Consider the following 19,066-nt stretch of genomic DNA (forward strand, 5'->3'; position numbering starts at 1 on the left):
TTCTAGGGCAGTAATAGAAATATGACATTTGCCAATTTTATTTTAAAGAATCCTATTTACCTAATGTGATGAAAAACACTTGGATATTTGATTCTACGAAATTCTTTGAGTGTAATATAAATCCGTCAACGAACGCGGTGTTATTCTTGTGTCAGATGTTTAGCACATTTAGGAAGTTAAAGACAGAAAGATATTTCAATATCCCCTCGAACGTCTAAGAAAAAATTCTTGTAATATTTTTTGTTTAGACGTCGAGGGCCGACAAAGTTTCCGGGTTGTGCCCGACGAAATTCAAGTCATCGCAATTCGGAACGAACGCAATTTGCTTGGAAAAATAATCATTTTATAACTTTTCTTTATTTAGACAACCTTGGAAGAATTAACACAAAGTAGGCTTATGAAATTACAGCAAATTGTTTTGGTATCCTTTTATTAGGGAATTGTTTTTTGGCGTGAGACATAATAACCGCTGAGAGCATTACACTGATGTTGTTTCTTCCCGTCTGTTGCTCTCGGCCTCGACTCGGCCTGATACTGTTTATTATTGAATCCATTACAGATTAATATGGAGAGTAAACTGAACAAAATACTTAATATTCCAGTGTTACTAAAGCCTAATATTTACTAAGTTAGTTTAAGAACTTATATGGATGTAGTACTTTCAAAGTAAATACAAACATAATTTAAAATGGACTAAATGTAAAAGATTAAATACAAAATTCAACACACATGTTTGTACTCCTTTACAAGAGTTTACCGTCACATCATTATGGTACATTGTGTCCAGACGAGTGAACGTGTAAAGGGTGCAATGTTCACAAACAGAGACACGTCATAACTGGCCATCGGATTGTGTCATTATTGTAGACAAACAACAGCTTCGCGGGAATGGCGGTGGTAATCCACAACCGTGGTCCGCGTTGATTGCTGAATAAGTCATGCGCGCGGTGCGAGCGCACGATCGCAAACATAAAACTACCCGCATTTATTTGCGATAAAACAACCGACTGTGGGATCGGATCTGCTATTGCTAGACTGTCTACGGCGTGCGATATTTTAAGAATTTTATAAACTTTTTTAGTAAACTCGATCTAATTTTAAATTACATCTTGGTCTTTATGAATAATCTATTATTTTTCAGAAATGTTACAAGAATTTAATACAGGCAGGTACTAATTTTTCATACTGTTGTTGTAATATTTTAAGATTTTTATAAACAGACTAAATAAATTAAGTGAATATCTATTGACCTTTCGTATACTTTGAAAGGCAGTCGAGTGTATTTCAAAGAAAATCTTAAAACATGTTCTTTTGTTCCTTGAAATTAAAAATCGAAACCTAACGTGTAGGTAAGTGTTCACACACAAGTAAAACAAATCAGTACATAAATAACACACAACATTTATTAGTAAACCCGAGCATTGTTTGTATCACATCCTTATTACATCACTAAAATCTGTTTCGCAGAATTCATTAATATTAATCTTCGTGATATCATTACTGTAATATACGGAGTATTCGAGGCCGGCCGAGTTATGCTGGAGCAATTTCGCAAAAAGCCCGAGTGAATAAGTGAAGGCGGGTGGTTTGTAAAATATCGCCGTGCATTCTGGCGGTATTTCGGCGAGTGGTGCAGGGTGCACGAGCAGGTGTCCTGCACACAAATTAATCTGTCGACAAACAATAACCCACGCCAATAACGCGACGCAACCTTCGCCGGCGCGCGCTATTCATTCGAAGATAATCGGGTTTTCAATTGAAATTTCCAAATTGCTGCGATTGTAACATTTAATTTACCCGAACTTGCTCTACGTTTTGTTTACTCTCAAGTTTCTCTGTGTTTGACTAGTATTTCTAAATACTTGGTTCTAAAATATTTTAGATTTGCTTACTTTAAAAATACAGAAATGAAATACGCACAAACACTTCGCCAAGTCTTTTATTATGATATAAAATAAGAAAATTTGTGATAATAAACATAAGCATAAGCTGCCCTGATGCAAAAGAATCACTGACTCAAAATACAGAAAACATTTTTCTAAGCTCAATTACTTAATGTAGAGAATATAGAGCATAGACATCTTGCCAAATGATAGTATTTAAGATGGTTGAATTTAAAACATAGCGGATTACCCTAAATTTGTGATGATCTGGCTCACGACCAAAACGTTCAGACAAGATTTAGATGCAATTGTCGCAGAATGTAAATGACCCTTATCAATATAGAACAATAGACGAAATACTAATTTTATTAAACTCTTGCAAATTTTAGAACACTTTAACCTTTATGAATAATTTATTATTTTCGAGAAAAACAAGAAATCTAACAAGACTTTAATACATTACAGGTACTATTTTAATATACTGTTGTTGTTATAAATAGTTTCAATTAGGGTGTCCACAAAGAAAAATAAACAGCGAAGTGGAACAATGAAGAGCACGTGTCACCGAGCGCAACGAACCGCCATACTGTTATTAGACATTAGCTGAAGATGTCGTCTAGAATTATGGGTCAATTCTAGCTCGACACACAGCCTCGCTGGCAGCTGTTTGTGGCGCCGAGCCGTGTCTGCCTCTTATTAAGTTTGACCCGTGTACCTAATACATAAACCACGGTGGCGAAGAAGCGCAAACACCCTTAATTTAAAGGCTCGCCTGCGCCCCCGAGGTGCCTCGCTAATCCTGAATAACATAGTAGATGAAACATTTGCCAGATTTATTAACCGGCCTCTCATGTCGAGATAATGAATGACTAGCCGCCCGCGATATGGCTACACGACACACCTCGTTTAGTGTAACACTATATCGCATCGAGGTGGATGTTGACGCAGCACACCGCCGCCGCCGGGCGCAAGGCGGCGCGCGGCGCGGCCCTGCCACCTCTACGGCACGAGTCGCGGCGGGCGCGGGCGGTCGCCGGCGAGTCGTGAGCCATGGTGCGGTTTCAATATGCCGAGAGCACGTTGAATAATTTCGAATCTGATAAATGTTCAGAAATTCCGTTTGGATGGAATCGATAGGCGAGCGCATCGCACGTAACGAGTGTGACGAGCTCGGAACACTGCCTCGTTTATTTATGCTTCTCTTCTGCTACATTTATTTTACTCGGTCTTCTCAATTTATTTTGTTGCCAGGAGACCTTTTTGAATAGGCAATGTGGCGTATAAATTTCTCTCGCCCCTCGAGGACCGTAGGCTCCGGTGACTCTCCGTTAAAAGGTGCTACGAATTAATTTTACCTGACATCAAGGACGGCGACGACGGAATACGTTAGCTCATAATGAGATAGCTCTGTAAACATGTTCGGGCCGGAACAAAGTAAGTGCCTGTTTAAATATGCATATTGTATGTTGTCTATCAGAACACCTATCTCACATAAAAATTCTCGAGGACGCTGTGAGAAAATTTCGCCTCTTTGTGAATCTATAGCACATCCTTTCACTTAACATATTTGATGAAATTTACGTTGCAACACTTGCGAGGTGCGACTCGCTTAAATATGTATTACAATTTTATGCTCAATTGATGCAAAACGGTGTTATACGAGCTATAGGTAATATATTCTCGATACTAGAACATTCCGTTTAAACTGAGTGAAATTTCAACAGCTCCGCGTTGATATACATGAGGTGTTCGGAGAAGGTACACGTTTGTTAAAGATTAGTAACGCTAGGAACGGTTGTAGCGCAAAGGGAAAGCAAAACCGTTGAGTGTCTTGCAATATGTAGATGTGGGTAGTCTGAAATTGTTTCTGTATCGGCAGCATTTGCTCCATTGCACTAACGGTTTGGAAATAGCTGAAGCCACTTTAGTTCAGAATACGTTTACACGCAGTGCTACGAACTTTTCTCATTAAAACCGATACACTCCACTATTCGTATTGAGTTTTGCTGCAAAGCTCGCACGGATAAACATTGTGACGTCGATATACTTTATACGAGCGATAACTAGCCCGGAACTGTAAAGTTTTATTTTTGTGTAACTTTAATTACATTACACTTATTGATTAAACCAGGATTCAATACAACAATAAATTTAGTTATTCTACTTACGGTAACATTCGAAAGCCATAAAAATAGCCTACTTTTTCTATAGTAATCTTAACCTAGAACCATCCATCTTGAGATAAACACAGATGTACTCATATACTCAATCGCGGTACCATCAAAGCAACTAATTTCGCTTCACAGATAGCCTGATTACAATCGTTCTAATTGTTTCATTCCAGTCTGCAAATGAGTTTCCATGTACTAGGTGCTGATGTAATATCTCTACATGCATGCGCTTGTGAAATTCTACAGATTTATGCGACACGTCAGATAACTTTGTGTGTGTGAATATAGCAGAAAGCCACTACGAAGATGGCAAAAAATAACAAGTTGTGCAATCCACAAATAGTTGTTTCGGGTATAGTTGTATTTTGTGTTCGTCTTTTGTATGTTTGTAAAAGTCCCCGTGACACAAGAGAAATTCTTAGTGCGAGAGTTGTATTTCAAAAAGAAAGCGACGTGCTGGTGCTGTAGTAGACCTAACATCGACGACATTCAACCATTCTGATACATGCATTCCTCTCCTACGTCTCTCTAAAATCTGGGGCCCATTGTCGGCATCAGCGAGGAAAAGGATTCTTTGGCATCCATACACACAACCGCACACAGTAGGAGGCTATGCTATGGCATGCTTAAGGACTTTTCGACGTCCCTTAGGGCATTGTTGCATGGGTTTAGATTCGCTAGATTGTAAGTTATATAATATATCTAATGTAAAACAGATGATATCTATCGGTTAGTTAGGGAGCTTCAAGCTTACGGGTCGTCTGATTTTGTTTTTAAGCTGATGCGGTTTTGCTGTCCTACATTGCGTCATATTTCAGTAATGATAGTCTACATTAGAGGAGGTTGTTGCCAAAATGGTCTGGGAAGACATTATCATTATCTCGAAACCTAAATTATTATGCTAACCTATTTACTTTAATACTAAGTATTATATACGAGTAAATGCAAAAATATAAGTATAAATATCTTTCTACAACATTTACATGGGTAAACTGCTGAACCAATTATATCAATCAATTTTCTAATAATGTTTATAATTTTCGCCCAATAACAATTAACTAACTCATGGCCAATTACCTACCAGACACTTACTAACTTCAGACTATTTCTAAAATAATGATAAAACGCAACAACATTTTGTCTGACTCAGAAATCGAACCCGAGACTTCATCTGCAGACATACTACCGCTTGGACTACAAAGGCAGTATTACTAATTTAATGTACTGATGACATCAAAGACGTACATATAAAGAATTTAATATACTAAAAGCCCTAGTCTCAAAAATTCTACAGTAACAAACAAACCTTTATTTTTTAACTATGCTAAGTCCCTTGTAACCCAGTTCTTATTCTATGAAATAACACACGTTTACTAAAGTCGGTAATGTACGGAGCGTTTTGTTGTTTTAGTACTGTTCATTAAAATGATTGAACGTACGGGCCACTCGGCCGACACGCCACGGCTATTATTCCGACTCAAATATATACGTGTTGTATTTTGTTTTAGCTTGTATCTTAAATTGGAGTATTAGTATTCTGTTTTGAATATGAATTTGGTTAAGACTTTAGTGTAAGTCTTACGTATGCAATGATAGAGGGATAGAACCTTACCAAAGATCGAAGCAATAGTTGGCGTAGTTGGCTTCAATCTGAGATCAATTGGTGTAGCTTTCAAAAAGTAAAACGTCGATGAATTAATTCAATCTAGAATCTATCAACAGTCGATCGACAGATGTAAAACCTTAAGAATAAATAATGCAATCTTTAGACCTTTTTTCCGTGTTCCCTGAGACGTTTATCGCTAACCTAAAGTAGCCAGACAATACATTATATCAAAAGCCGGCGCATACATTTGTCAAAAAATGTAGTGAGGCCATGCAGGCGAAACCACGTTCAAAAGCAAGTGTCATCATAGACTGCTAATAGTCGTAAAATAGGCCTACAATATACGTACATCGAAGTAATTGAATTGTTCATATCACACGATACTCATATGATATTCCATATGTCAATAAATGTGTAGCGAGAGAATTAGTGCAACTAGATTACATGTCGCTCGCTTAAACCGCATAACCGTATGTACACTGTACTAGGGATGTTATACAGATCCGTATCCGTAACCGAAACTCAGGTATTTTATTTATTTATTTAAGTTTCTTGCAAATACATTGCACAAGGCGGATTTAATGCCATGGGATTTCCGAAACCAAAAATATCCAACCTTTTATAATGCTTTTCCCTGAATGACTGACTGCCAGATCAAGCCACTGCTTAAGCCGCCGATTGTAGACACCTGAAATTTCGACGGTCTTCTTTGTATGACGTAGGAATCCGATAAGAATGGATTTTTGATCATACATACATGCATATAGTTAAAATTGTGTACAAAGTTTGTGTGAAATTGTGTCGTTTACGGTTTCGCTTTCCCAAATAACACATAAGCGCTTGCTAGTACTAGATAAAATTATGTCCGTAATCGTATATTATATTAACGTCTCCAAAATTTTTAAATAGCGGCACAAAGTAGGATTATAAACATTTTTCGATACATTTTTAATTTTACCGGCCGAATCGAAAATTTAAAATTCATAAGCAAAAATAACGAACAATCCGAAATAATTTCATATCCGAATCTGAAACATCATATCCGTCACCTCTCTACTGTGTACATATTATATGGTGAGAGGAAATATTGAATATCAAATAATCCTTCTGTGCTCATTTAAGCGCTTAATGGCAGCTCCAGTCTGACTATTAAACCTTGTTTTGATTTCAATCCGTACAAAGCTGTTATTGCATTGTTTGGACGTCAAATTAGCTTAGATTTACAACCTATTTTACCGTTATTCGGCTAGGGATTGAGGTAGTTTTGTTTGGATTTTAGACAAATTCTGCTATTATGATAATTCTGAGAATACAACATAGGTTAGAAAGTAATTTTACTCCATTACTTTCTGCTAGACTGCGGGTTTCCTCCCGGAATGAAGGAATTAGCCCTTAAGTCTACTACGTCAACCAAATGCGGGTTGAGGACTTTGCATTTCTTCAAGAGCTGTCTATAGATCTCTTAGCATGTTCGCTCATGCAAGATTTCCGGATGAAATTTTATCCTCCTCATATCTTACTTTCTCATGAAATCCCACAATATCACTCTAAAATAGTTAATACCGATAGAGCAACACAAATTGATCGGTGATGTCTTACAAAAAGGTCAGGTGCGTAGTATTCGTGACCGGCGGTCCTGTAACAATATGTTTGGATGTGAATGAAGCAAAGGATGTATGTAGGGATCGTAGCAAATGTCGTTGTTGGGTCTTTAGTTTAGTCTTTAGGTAAAGCCGTGGTTTTATGTAAGTACATATGTATGCAATTATGATATAACTACTACTACAAAAACCAAAGATTAAAAATAGTAGGTATTCTGCACGTTAACAAATCTAAAATGGCAACAATAGACTTGTAGTTAATAGTGTTATAAATTATATCTACAGAAATGTTTTTATTCATCTCGTCACAAACAGATAGACTTAAATTAATTTAACTTTATTGACTTAGCTGTTATTACATCAAACTAAAGCTTTGAATAGAAAATTAATTTATTACGAAGAATAAATTCTGAGAAACATTTACGTTAAAGAAATTATCTTTAACAAGAAAAATAAAAGGCATTTAGTAGAATAAGTAGCCGTCTTACGAAGCTCACTCATTAGTTTTTGTAAGGAGATAATATGCTTGACGTAATTAAACATTTCAGTGTCTAAATAAAGGTGAGAATTCTTAAGTATTTTTCTTTTAAGTGAGGACACTAATCTCGTCGGGTCATTAATTTGCTGACTTCTGTTCCACTGGAGGTGATATTGACTTTGATTAATCTAATAAAATCACACCTTTGTTTTTTGCGCCACTTTAGTCGTCTTATGAGTTTATGCTTGTGATTCCAAACGCGAATTTTTATACAAAAGTAGACTAATTTCGTGAAAATAGACCCCACTAATAAGTACCCGTACGTAGCAGAAGCAAGGCCTAGACCCTCCCTGGTTTGGGGGGGCACTTGCCCAGCAATGGGACAGCAATGGGTCAAAAAAGATTCACAAGTTTACCCATGAAAGTGATACAAACATACTTTCAGTTCCTTACTTAAAATGTTAAATAAGACTGCTGATATTCTCTTGTAAATCTTACAAGAACCGTTGCTGACACTTAAAAAGATATATCTCCGTATAACATTGAATAAAATCTTCATACAAAATGATGAGGGTATAAAAGTGTCAAATAAAAGTACAAAACACGTCTACATAATATTAAATCGGTAATAATTGTCAATTTCACACATTTATGAGCCGATATGAAGTTTAATGGACTAGTAATATGGTTTGAATGTTGGCAACATTGCCACATCAAAAACTAGTGTTGCCAGATAACAAATATTAATTAGATGTGCCCCGCGTTTTGCTTATGAGCACGTTGTAGCGGTTCTATCTCTGTAACGGGTTTGGGCCGTAGCGTGATGTTAGATATAATTTATAGACTAATCTAATTATGTATGTGACTATCACCAATAAAGTTTCTCCGAACTTAATTGCACTCGGGGACAAATCACACAAAATATTGTTTATGTTAACAAGCAATTACTAAAAGTAAAGAATGTTTATAAATGTAAAACGGTACTCGAATAGTATAGTACTTAGATACAGAATGTATGTATGTCGATATTTCATACTCTAACAATAATTCAGCACACATACATGAAAGTAATCTGGCATAAACAACCTCAGTACCTAAAAGTTAAGTAGAATCTAAATTCTTGTAGACCTTCATTATAATAAAGGGCTTATAACAAACTTGTTTAGAATATTCACTACATGAAATATGGCCGCACGAGGCCGGATACAAGTAATGAACAAACTTAGGTTATTACTTCACTATCGATGCGTTATATTTTAATGTTAGGAGCCGATAACCGCAATAAATTTACGAACTCGAGTGTTTCAATCAAACTAGTTCAACTACGTCTCCATTAGGGGTTCAACTTTAAACTGTGTTATGCAACCATTGTTCCGGAAACCAAGCACTGGTAGGGCTGCGCCAGACGTTCGGCTTTTTTAAAGACTTTTTTTTCAAGCCTGTACAAATTTTTCATGTTTGGCCAGTCCTGCTTCCGCTTGGGGTTTTCTGTATGAAATCGCCAGGCTTTCAATGAATAAAGGAGAATAATCCTCTACCCAGTTGGAGCTCATAAGTAATTATTTTTTCATGATAAAAAATTGACCGTATATTTTTATTTATAGAAGTCACATAACTAGAAACCTACAAACCTATTCTTAATACTACAACATTTATCAGTAATACAAAAATGAGCACTGTTTTCCAATCAATTATCTGAAGTCAGAATTATCTGACGTCGACTGCCTCCGTTGCGCAGCGGTTTAGATCGCCACGCCGATACCATTGCGTCGGGAGGTCGTGGGTTCGATTTCCATGCGGAGCAATTATTTGTGGATCGCACAAATGTGTTTCGGGTCTGGTTGTGCTTTGTGAGCAGAAGAGCAATTCTTAGGCCGGGAGTTATCTTTACAAAAGAACAGCCCTACTGGTACAACTACTATATGTAAACAGTATTTCAATTAATTTTAAATGCTATTGTACTGGAAACGGCTCGATTGTTTTCGATAAAAACACAATGTTCACTTGCGTCGTATATTTTTGTATATATCCCTCACGTCCGAGTGCGCTCTGATTCCGAATACAATGTGGCAATCTTTTATTTTATCCATTCTTCACGATATTTATGTTGCAGAGTCTTTGGTATTTGAATTTTAGCTCTTTTTATTGACAAAGTACGGTATTGTTGAGTGATACATTGTGAACTGAAATCCAAAGGTCGTAATGTAAGGTTTTCACATGGATGGATGGATATAAATGGATATATTTTACATTGTGTTTCCATATTTAACTTATTTGTAATGTAATTCAATAAACTTTATTTATCAATGTTTCAAACGAAAAAAGTTTATGCTAATTGTTTTGTTTTTTTTTTTTCATTAAAACTATTCACAATGCGCACTATGTGTAAGTTTTAAATATAGCATAAAATCAATAATATAATAATTTACAAAAATATAATATGTTACAAATTTTAGTAGAACTATGCATAGAACAGTTTTATAGTTCATATAGCCTAGTTATTACTTGAATTTATGATCAGAACGCAGGCAAAACGGATACCGAAACGCTTCCTCATCGAACGAGGCTATAATAATATATTGTACATAATGTATTGAGTTCAAAGATCCCCATAGCAGATAAGTAATGGTAGTATCTTAGGCCATAACCTACCAACATCGCAGTAACTTAATCCGATTAGGAAACGTTCTCACTTAGCGCACATTATACCGGCAAACTGTAGGCAAACTGCAAATTAAAAGAGAACGAAGGCAAAGTTTAGATCATTCTCGCAGAGTTTGTATTTTAGTAGATCACTATTAACTATACTGTATATACAGAGCATGTAATCAAATTGCTCTGTAATATACTCATATTTTGAAAAACTATCATCTATATATTCTGTACGAGCTTTCGAATGCGTGATAGGCTTTCCTAGAGTAGAAAGTACCTCATATATCAATCCTCTATTTTAACTATCTATCTACCTATCAAAATCCGTTACTCTTTAACGCAAGAACTACTGCGTTAAAGAGTAACAAACATTCTTACATCCATCCTTTCCTATTTATGATTAGTACGATGATACATTTATTCTGGATAGGAGTCGAACACGCGGCGCGGCAATATACCCTAAAGAATAGTACTTCAAAATGTATGAAAACTGGACATAGGAACAATGGACGTTGGGATCGTTTGCTAAGTCTATCCATCCCGATAAAACGTAAAAAGAATTTCTAAAATTGTTCGCACTCGGCCAGCTGGCTGTAATACCGATGAAACGTTGCCTATTATCTAAAACGGGTCTATTTTTACGCTATTCTTTGACACACACCAATGTTTAAAGTTCTAATGAGACATTTTTGATAAAAATGTTCAGCTTTACTATTTGTACTAGACATTTATCCAATATATTTATATAACATAATGTTGCTAAAATGCTATATTAATTTTGTTATGGCCTCTACGTTGTTTCATCTTCATTTAATTGAATCATAAAATCATTTTTAACATTTTGCTTATTACACTTAGGTGTAGTTTTGAGAATAACAATCAAATAAATTATTCAGCATAGATCATTATTAATCAAATAAAAAATTTCATAGATAATTTCAAATTCTATAATACTCAGTAAAATTATACGACTACTATCACTTAATCAAACCATCCTAAACGTTTCACTTCAAGTTATAATTGCTCCACATTTAGCACATTGATTTGCATAATACGAACAGCCCCTTATTTAACATAGTAAGCCCCTTGATTACAAGTGTGTGGGGAGCTTCATAAATATCTTAGAATTCATCATACTCGCTTTAACTCACTTTAAACTTAGTGTAACAATTTTAAATTGCGCGAGAGCCCACACCTTCGCTTGAATAATTCAATAAGCGTGGTATTTCACAACAAATCTAATCAGAACTCCCATCAAAATCACTTTATATGTATCCGCTGGCGGGAAACTTATTCATAACTTCTTGTTCTCATGTAACAATGTTTATGTGTTCGTAATACTTCGCTAGTTCTCTATCAACTCGATTCTCGGATGCAAATTCTCTAATGCTGATGTAAATGGTGTTTCAGAGTTTATATGAAGTAATAGGTGTGAATATTTTTGTCGAATTGTTAATTGTTCTTTATAATTTACTTACCAATATATGTATAACGTGTTCGTATTGGATTTATTAATTAATTCACACAAATGTAATTTACAAAAACAATTTAATAATAATATTTTTTTTTTATATATTTCAGTTTTATCTGTAACTACTAAAACTGGAAAATCATATATATTATTATATTGTCGGAAACCAATAAGCTTAAATAACAAATGCTATAGCAAATGATCAAAGACCTACCAGCCGGCTAAAATTCCGTACTAATTGAAGAAATACCTCCACATAACTTGAAATAACAGCAAATACTTATTAGACATCAGCAGGTATTAAATTTTAGCTGTTCATCAGATAAATATTCACAAAACGTACACTTCATAATGGTGTCATGTGTATTCAAATTAATAAAACCTCTTTGAATAAGAGCTCACGATGCCTACCGACAATTTAGCAAAAATTAATTTAACTGCAGACTTAAATTTGAATACGCTTTTAACATTAAGTTTGAGAAACGTTAGACGTCATAATACGAACTCATTTAGTATTTTTAACCGACTTCAAAAGGAGGAGGTTCTCAATTCAACGGTATTTTTTTGCGACTCAAAAGCGATGGTTATTCTGTCTTTAATGTTTATTTTAAAACATTCAACCAGAAGCATGGGTGTATAGATGTTGCATAATGGTCATTTTCTGTAATGATTTTAATTCGGTCGTCGTGTTTAAGGTTCAAATAAGTTTGTTATATTCTGTGCATTATTTATACTTATACTGTTGTGCCCTGCAGTTTTGCTCGTGATTATAGTCATTTCTCCCGTAGGCCGTTCCGTAATGCTAAGCAGCCTTTAGCCTTGATTGTGAATTAAACAAACAAAAAGTCTAAAATATAATTATGCATTATATAACTTTTCTTTAAACTCTTTAAACTAATATGAGTTGAACAAAACTTATACTATTTACTTTAAGTGTGATTACCACAGACATCAAAAAGTCGTTAACAAGTAAAAGTTTTAGCCCTCGTTTATATAACCTAGATCTTTAAGTTGTTCAATATTTCTATATACACTAATATTATAAAGCAGAAGAGCTTGTTTGTTTGTTTGTTTGAACGCGCTAATCTCAGAATCTACTGGTCCTATTTGAAAAAATCTTTCAGTATTAGATAGTCCATTTATCGAGGAAGGCTATAGGCTATATATCATTACGCTACGACCAATAGGAGCAGAGTAGCAATAAAAAATGTTACAAAAACGGGGAAATTGAGAGCCATTCTCTCTTATGTGACGTAAGCGAAGTTGCGCGGGTCAGCTAGTTACCTATATAAGATTCCAAAACAATAACTTTAGTTGCTAGACTGTATATCAACTTGGCTTGAGAGTAAACAACGAAATTGGGTAGAAATTATTAATAATGCAGAGCCGGCAATCTGTGAGTGACAGGCCGTTGAATTTTTGATGTTAGTTTAGCCAACGCTACAAGCCACCTGATTTAACAAATATTGACTGTATAATCTGTGCCACAACTCGTTTTATCTTTAGACTAGCTCACCCAGTTACACATTAAATAAAAAACATTTATTTTCACCGAAAAGGTACGTAATTTTGCAGGTAGAGTCGGGAACATGTTTATGCGAAAAAAAAATTTTACCCAAAATAATGCTTAGCTTAAATGGGTTATGTGAAATATACACTCATGTTAATGTAGTACTGTGCACCTTTCAGATTGTGAAAAAATTTTGAAGATACATAAAGTGTTTGCGGAAAATTGACTTAAATAACAGTAGTATTAACTTGTAATGTCCTACAATTTCACTTGCTTTGATGGTAAGTATTCTGCTCTCGTGGTATGTTCTACAGAAATCTTCAAAAATATGGATGTATCATGTAATGCACAAAAGTATATTTTAACTCAATTGCGAGTTCCATAGATTAGCGCATTTAAATAAACAAAACACTCGTAAGCTTTATATTACATTAGTAGAGATCAAAGCGAATTCTGAAATAAAAATTAGTTTTCCGAAAAAATCTGATCTAATTTACGATTCTATCTGATGTAATCTATTTCAAATCCCGCAGTTAGTAAAACGCTGGCTTAAAATGTTTTTTGCTCGTTGATTTTATTTGCTTTGAGTGAATGTTTGAAAGGTATTCTGTTATAATCTGAAGCGTAATTATGCGTTACAGTTGACATTGAAGGATCAATGAAACTTACGCATCAATCACTTTGGTGATTATTCTAATGATGATAAATGTTAAGATAATTGTTAAAAAGAAAATTTAGAAATCTATCTTGTTTTAAAATAGAGAAGGCCATCGCTGGTCATTTCAGCTATCGAAACTTTGACACTAGGTTGCGTATGAAGTCCTTAAAAATAGGTAACTAATTATAAATGTTGAATGCTTATTCGAATGTGGTTGGAGCGGTTTTAACAAAACTTTAAGTAGAAGATAGCTGATTTGTAAGAAGAAGGTCAGACCTACTTCTTTCTGATTTAACTAAACTTTTTTTACAGCTAATTACGTACAGCATTTCTAGGAAACGTTTACTACAATAAGTTCCGCATTAAACACAATTAAACAGGAAGTAAACAAGTAGACTCTACAGTTCCACGCCCTCATAAAGTAAGGGTGATATATCGTATATAAGTTAATTTAAGTGGATGTGTGCGAGTGTTAATGTGTTTACAACGAAGCGCAATCAGTCACATTGATGTCGTTTGATGCGATGCGACGGAGACGGGCCGCAGTCACGTCAGACATGCTAATATGATTTATTTTAGCGTTTATTTAATAAAAATTGTTTTAAACATTTATAGTATGACGTGATATAATTGTAGTTTAGCTGTGCGTGCATACCTTTTCCAGGACAATTCATATATAGTTATAAAATGTTCATGTATCATAAAATATGAAAAGTCAGTCTCCGTGATCAAACCTTCTTAGTGGGATACAAATCTTTGTATTTATTAGGATTCAGTATCACACAATATTGTGATTGTGCATGCTTTAATCACCATTTTCACCTCGTTCCTATAGTGGTAAATAATTTCACTTACTAGGATTTCTGCTAACTATTTTCATACTTATAAATCGTTATAGTGATTAGATAACATATTTACGAAGTCGAGACAAAGAACTTAATATTCCCTATGAAAATACATTGTCAACCTGCTAAATAAATACAAGATGTTATTATAGCACGTCAAATTAATAAATCGTGCGTGAGTAATTCGATCAACACGCAGTGAAGTGCACTGTTGCATGCGTACGTTGAGAAACCGATCACCGCATAACAAAGATTATATTTAACGATATAACGATATGGTTTATAAACTGTATCCCTCTTATTCATAAACACACTCTAAACCTATTTTAGTTAAAACACAACTAAAATACGTTTTCTCTTTTTCATTACGCTAAAGAGTGAATGAAACAAAACACTTTATAAGCCTTTCATAACTACATATATTTTTATGAATAAGAGGGTTAAGAATATAGTAAAAGATTTATAAATTATGTCATTATTTAGTAGGTAATTATCGCCTATATACTGTCTCTCATTACAGTTTGCTTCTAACATCTATTGTAGCCAATTAATTCCTTAATTACGTTATGATAACATTACTTTCCTTATCATGATTCTTCCTCCTTAATACGTAATTATCTTGACTTATAATTACACTAGCTGACCCGCGCAACTTCGCTTGCGTCACATAAGAGAGAATGGGACACAATTTTCTCCGTTTTGTAACATTTTTTATTGCTACTCTGCTCTTATTGGTCGTAGCGTGATGATATATAGCCTATAGCCTTCCTCGATAAATGGACTATCTAACACTGAAAGAATTTTTCAAATCGGACTAGTAGTTTCTTAGATTAGCGCGTTCAAACAAACAAACAAACAAACTCTTCAGCTTTATAATATTAGTATAGATTTCATTTTCTGTCGATAACTCTTCTTATAAGAACCGACATACCCTTTTAAATCGAAGTCAAGAAAACAGAAATGAATGTTTTATCTTACCTTAAGTATGAACCAATAAATCTCCCTCTACTTGACACGGGCCGAACTTATCGGCCGACTGGTAACATTTATCAATGGGGACGCAAGATTACACCAAATTTTTAAGCGATCCCAACGGATATTTTACATTAATTTGCCTTAAAAGCACTTCTGTAGAACACTTGTTTGTAGATTTAGAAACGGATTTTAAACATTCAAAGATTTCAGTGTTTGTTTTTTTGTTCTTTTTACGTTTTGTACACATAAATATAGAGTTTAATGTAAGCTTTGGGACTGTGTTCAGTTTTATATTGAGCTTACCTCCTCTGTCCTAGAAAAAAATGTTACAAAATACAACATTAAATTAAGTTTGGCTTTATTAAACGTTTTGGAAAGATTTACTATAAATCTCAAATGGGTATTTAACTGTAAAGGGTGGATAGGTTATTTTAATCACAAGCCTTAAAATAACAAAACCTCTTTGAAATCGATCAATCGCTTATTAAGGTGCGTCACAAACAAAGGCGCCGAAACCCTCGCTCTTTTCACGTTAAGGGCGGTTACACACAGCATTTAAAATACGCGGACGAGGCACAATTCATAAAAAGCGTTTATGAAAATAATTTTATTGTGTTTAAATATATTTCAATCGAAATCATTTCGTAACACAAATGCGTTACCGTTTCTTTCATAGGTACATAGGTACAGCATACTTATTATTTTATAGTGAATGTACCTAAATATTATTGTGAAGGTGCTTGTACCATTATATTACTAAACGCGTATTAAGTAATTGAATGTTGTGTAAAATGCGTCAAGCCTACGTTATCGGTTCCACAAATTACGCCATGCGTATGCTTCCTAAAGGCTAATATTAGCGGAAACGTGGACCCAAATAAATACAGCTAGGTATAATATACACGTTGAAATTAACTTGTTCATCTGACGTCAGGTGGTTATAATCCTTCTATTTACATTGGTATAAAGTCAAGTGGTCTGTTTAGCCGCCAAAACTTCTCGGTTATTGTTCCTGTTCAGTTTAGCCTCCGTTTCAACACAAAGTTCGGATAAACCAACGTTTGACAAACTCTGTTGGGCAATACGTTTTGTTTAACTCAAAAGGCAAAGCCGGAAAGATTATTGTTAGCTCTCGATAATAGGTATTAATGAATTATTTGTTGTAAAATATTCCAGAGGAGTGATTATCACTAAGGAAAACCTATGGTGACTGTATTTGATATGGAAAAGTGATCAGAGCTTAGTATCTAGCCCTTAGTATTTAGGAAAAGTGATCAGAGCTTAGTATCTAGTGAATTTATTGAGAAATCTCGGATGAAAAACTGATTGGTGCCAATTTTCATGTAAATGTAAAGTTCAAACATGCGTTTGACGCTTTTCGGTCGCAAGAAACATGTGAAGCTAAATAGCGATTGACCTGGTAGGAAATTACAAAAAGTAATTGTTCACTAATCAGCGCGTTACCTATTTGAAAGAATTAGTTATTATCAACTCAAAATCGAAATGTGAGATCGAAAACTTATTTCAATATCAGTAAAACCAAATACTAGAACGATATCAACAAAGTAAGTAGCTAAGTAGTAAGTAGATCGACTAAAGTTATTTCATACAAATCAAATCAGCTTTTGTTATTAACCTTACATAATACTCAGTTATAACCTTATATCTCAAGGACTAAAAGTCATATAGAAATAAATAACTATTGAGTTTGAAGACGGCGAAACTTTCGCAAATCTATTCAGTTATTTCTGAGAAAAACGTCTGTCGCTATTCTTTTGTGTAGTTATTTGAAAGTATTTTTCAATGATTTGCCAAGATCATTTCATTACCATACACAAAATCTATTGAGCTTATGATATGCTGCAACAAAATATTAAAATGAACAGTGCTCGAAATTAAAACTGAATTTTAGGGCGCCTTGATATTTGTGCTTTCTTGTCGTAGCATGGGTTTTCACGGTGATACTGGCTGTGCATAGTTGATGCTAATTGATTACAGATATAATCAAGAAAATCTCAATGAATGATTATCGGAACGAAAATGCAATCATTTTAAAAATGATTGTTTATAATATCTCTCTGAAAGTTTGATTCCTCTTCACCCAATGATTAGGGCGCTAGTACAGATGCTTAATATTTTAAAAGATTATGAAGTATAAACAACTACAATTACTTACAATTAAACATTTCTTCGAAAACGAACACTATTTCAGAATCATTCGTTACAAGAGATATTCGTAACTTCTACTCCACAAGTACTTAGCTCTTAGTCGGCATTATTCATGTAAATGTTATTTATATGTAATGTATGTGTCAGTCATAATTTGTGAAGTATTCACGATCCGTGTAGGCCTTGTAGGTAGGTCATACGTAAGGTGACCATAAATCTCGTTTTCGATGGAGTTGTCCAGATTTCAAGGCATATGTCCTGCTGTCACCAGATAACAAAATACCCTGTATTGAGTTATAATTTATTTATAGTTAGCTTTAGGCAACTTTGATCAACTAAGTCTTGCTTTTCCAACCATTTTGGATGATTTTATTCCTCTTAGGGCAACAGTGCCTCGTTTTAAGCAAGTGTGTTCCACTGTTGGGCTACTACATTCCGCTTTAAGGTCCGTGACGTAGTAAATATTAAAAAAAAAGCTTTTATGCTTATAAACTGCTCAGTGTTTCGATTTTTTTTGCCAACCGCCAATAGTCGGTCCCTTTATCTAATGTTAAATCCCTTTTTACCATATAAAAATGGTCACATTAACCGTACATAGAGTACAGAACTATATAGACTACTTTCTGTACATATGTACATACGTGTTCACGTAACACGTTGATCCTAGCCGACAGGACGTGACAGCCAACGCTCTTATACGATCTTATACTATCACGTTTATCACGCACTTTTGATTGTTGCTATCGTGTCAAATACGAAATAGTTATTGTATTATATTTACTTTGTACGTGGAGTAATTCTAATGTATTATTTAACAGTAATCAGAAGCTTGAAAGTCAGCCAGACAAAGACAACCAGTCTTACCGAAGGATAACGTGTTGCAATCCAGGTAACTGGGTTGTGGGGGTCCGATAGGCAATCGCTCCATGTAAAATACTGGTAAGGGAACCTGTTGTACCTAGGCCGGTTTTTTAGAAATATATTTTTTATTGTGATTTGACGTGCAGCACACAAATCATATTTGCATATTTTGAAATGTCAATTATT

Source organism: Anticarsia gemmatalis, chromosome 21 (assembly GCF_050436995.1).
Source record: "Anticarsia gemmatalis isolate Benzon Research Colony breed Stoneville strain chromosome 21, ilAntGemm2 primary, whole genome shotgun sequence".
NCBI classification, from domain to species: domain Eukaryota; kingdom Metazoa; phylum Arthropoda; class Insecta; order Lepidoptera; family Erebidae; genus Anticarsia; species Anticarsia gemmatalis.